Below are 4,115 nucleotides of genomic sequence, written 5' to 3' on the forward strand. Positions count from 1 at the left end.
AAGAAAGAAAGAAAGAAAAAAGAATTAAAAACATTGAAGAAAATCTAAGAGAGATATCAGACAACATTAAGTGCTCAAATATCCAAGTCAGGTTATTCCAGAAGGGGAGGAAAAAGGAGATTGCATTGTAAACATATTCAACAACATAGCGGCAGAAAACTTCCCAGTTATTGGAAAAGACGCAGATCTTCAGATTCAGAAAGCTCAAACATCCCCAAATGTATTCAACCCAAAAAGCTCTTCTCCAAGACATGTTATAGTCAAATTGGCAAAACTCAAAGACAAAGAGAGAATCTTAAATTCTGCAAGAGAGAAGTATCTAATCACCTATAAGGGAGCCCCAATCAAACTAACATCAGACTTTTCATCACAAACCCTAAAAGCCAGAAAGGAATGGGATGATATATTCAAAATACTAATGGACAGAGATTGCCAGCTGAGAATGCCTAACCCTGCAAGGCTATCCATCCAAAATGAAGGGCAAATAGTATATTTCTCAGAGAAATATAAACTGCAGGAGTTCACTACCACACGACCACCCTTACGAGAAATTCTCAAGGGAGTACTGGGTTTGGTACCTGAAAAATAACTACCACCGCCATAAAAACTCAAGAAAAATCAAAACCCACTAGTAAAATAAAAATGCCAACAAAGAAGAGGAAAGAAAAGTTTATCTACAACCCAAGGAACAAACAAATACAGAAGACATACAGTAAATCAGAAAAAAAGGAACAAAAGACACTTAAGACATCCAAACAAAAATAAATAAAATGCTAGGAGTAAATCAATGCTTTTCAATAACAGCTCTTAATGTAAAAGGATTAAATTCCCCAATCAAAAGACACAGACTGGCTGACTGGTTTTAAAAGGAGGGCCTAACTATATGCTGCTTTCAAGAGACCCAATTCACCCATAAAGATTCACAAAGACTAAGAGTGAAAGGATGGAAAAAGATTTACCATGCAAACAGAAATGGAAACCGAGCTGGAGTAGCTATTCTTATATCTGATAAAATAGACTTTAAACTAAAAACCATAAAAAGAGATAATGAGGGCCAATACATTATGATAAAAGGATTGATCCATCAAGAAGACATAACAATCATAAATACATATGCACCCAATGTTGGAGCAGCCAGGTTTACAAAACAAACTCTATTAGACCTAAAGAGGGAAATAGACACTAATACCATAATAGCAGGGGACCTGAACACCCCACTGTCAATATTGGACAGAACATGTAGGCAAAGAATCATCAGAGAAACACAAGATCTAAACAACACACTAGACCAACTGGACTTGGCAGATATCTACAGAACATTCCATCCAACAACCTCAGAATATTCATTCTTTCGTCAGCACATGGATCATTCTCCAGGATAGATCACATGTTAGGTCACAAATCAAGTCTCAACAAATTCAAAAAAATTGGGATTATCCCATGTATTTTTTCATACTGCAATGGATTAAAATTAGAAATCAATAACAAATGAAATTCTGGAAACTGTACAAATACATGGAAATTAAACAGCATTCTACTTAATGACATATGGGTCCAAGAAGAAATCAAACAGGAAATCAAAAAATTTATTGAAACTAATGAAAATAATTATACATCATACGAAAACCTGTGGGATACTGCAAAAGCAGTAGTAAGGGGGAAATTTATCGCATTAAATGCTTACTTCAAAAGAATGGAAAGATGGCAAGTGAACAACCTAACACTTTACCGTAAAGAACGAGAAAAACAAGATCAGAATCCAAAGTTAGCAGACGGAAAGAAATCGTTAAGGTCAGAGCAGAACTTAATGAAATTGAAACCCAAAAAACAATCCAAAGATCAACAAATCAAAAAGTTAGTTTTTTGAAAAGAAAAATAAAATTGACAAACCACTACCACAACTAACTAAAAAAAGAAGAGAGAAAATCCAAATAACAAAAATTAGAAATGAAAAAGGTAATATTACAAGTGATACATCTGACATACAAGGAATCATTTGAGACTACTATAAACAACTATATGCCAACAGATTTGAAAATCTGGAGGAAATGGAGAAATTTCTGGACACACACAAGTTACCAAAACTGAGCCAAGAAGATGTAGAAAATTTGAACAGACGAATAACAATAAAAGAGATTGAAGGTGTTATCAGAAGACTCCCAACAAAGAAAAGGCCAGGACCAGATGGATTCACAGCAGAATTTTGCCAAACATTCAAAGAGGAATTGACACCAATTCTTTACAAACTATTCCAAAAGACTTAAACAGGGGAAGTTCTCCCAAACTCATTTTATGAAGCAAACATCACTCTGATACCAAAACCATGTAAAGATGCAACTAAAAAAGAAAACTACAGGCCAATATATTTGGTAAATATAGATGCAAAAGTCCTCAAAAAAATACTAGCTAACAGAATGCAGCAACACATACATATAATTATACACCACGATCAGGTGGGATTCATCCCAGGGATGCAAGGTTGGTTCAACATATGCAAATCAATAAATGTGATACACAATATTAATAAAATCAAACACAAGGACCATATAAACATCTGTATAGATGCTGAAAAGGCATTTGATAAAATTCAACATTCATTCATGACAAAGACCCTCTTATAAGTTAGGTATAGATGGAAAGTATCTCAACATAATTAAAGCCATATATGATAAACCCACTGCCAATATCATCCTGAATGGGGAAAAGCTGAAAGCTTTTCTTTTAAGAACAGGAACTACACAAGGATGCCCACCCTCACCACTCCTATTCAACATAGTGTTGGAAGTACTAGCCAGAGCAATGAGAGAAGAGAAGGAAATAAAGGGCATCCAGATTGGAAAAAATGAAGTCAAACTGTCCCTGTTTGCCGATGACATGATCCTATATATCGAACAGCCTAAAGCCTCTGAAAAAAACTCTTGGGGTTGATAAATGATTTCAGCAAAGTTGCAGGATACAAAATCAACCCACATAAATCAGTAGCATTTCTATTCTCCAATAGTGAACATGCAGAAAGAGAAATCAAGAAAGCTTGCCCATTAACAATAGCCACCAAAAAAGTAAAATACTTAGGAATAGAGTTAACCAAGGATATGAAAAATCTCTATAATGAGAACTACAAACCACTCCTGAGAGAAATTAGAGAGGATACAAGAAGATGAAAAGATATCCCATGCTCTTGGATTGGAAGAATCAACATAGTGAAAATGGCCATACTACCCAAAGTGATAATCTCTATAATGAGAACTACAAACCACTGCTGAGAGAAATTAGAGAGGATACAAGAAGATGGAAAGATATCCCATGCTCTTGGATTGGAAGAATCAACATTGTGAAAATGTCCATAGTACCCAAAGTGATATACAAATTCAATGCAATCCCTATCAATATTCCAATGACATTTTTCTCAGAAATGGAAAAAACTGTCCAGACATTTATATGTAATAACAAAAGACCGCACATAGCCAAAGCAATTCTGAGCAAAAAAATAAATAAATAAAGCTGGAGGCATAACACTACCTGACTTTTATCTATACTACAAAGCTATAATAACCAAAACAGCATGGTACTGGCATAAAAACAGACACACTGATCAATGGAACAGAATAGAGAATCCAGAAATCAACCCACAAACCTACAGCCATCTGATCTTTGACAAAGGCACCAAGCCTATCCACTGGGGATGGGACTGCCTCTTCAGCAAATGGTTCTGGGATAACTGGATATCCATATGTAGGAGAATGAAACTAGACCAATACCTCTCACCATATATTAAAATCAACTCAAAATGGATTATAGAATTAAATATACACCCTGAAACAATAAAACTTCTTCTTCTTCTTCTTTTTTTTTTTTTTTTTTTTTTTCTGTGTCCAGCAACGGATCGCAACCCTCAGTGTTGCCCCCATACCGGACCGGGGACTGGCAACGGGATTGCAACCCTCGGTGTCGCTCCCGCGCCTCGCTCAGCCAGTGAGTGGGAACCGGTCTGTATGTGGGATCCGAACCCTCGGGCGGGAGCGCCGCCGCGCTTTCCAAGCGGCGCACTTATCCAGTGCACCACCGGGCCGGCCCAACAATAAAACTTCTTAAAGAAAACATAGGAGAAACACTTC

Source organism: Galeopterus variegatus, unplaced genomic scaffold (assembly GCF_000696425.1).
Source record: "Galeopterus variegatus unplaced genomic scaffold, G_variegatus-3.0.2 Scaffold8936, whole genome shotgun sequence".
Lineage (NCBI taxonomy): Eukaryota > Metazoa > Chordata > Mammalia > Dermoptera > Cynocephalidae > Galeopterus > Galeopterus variegatus.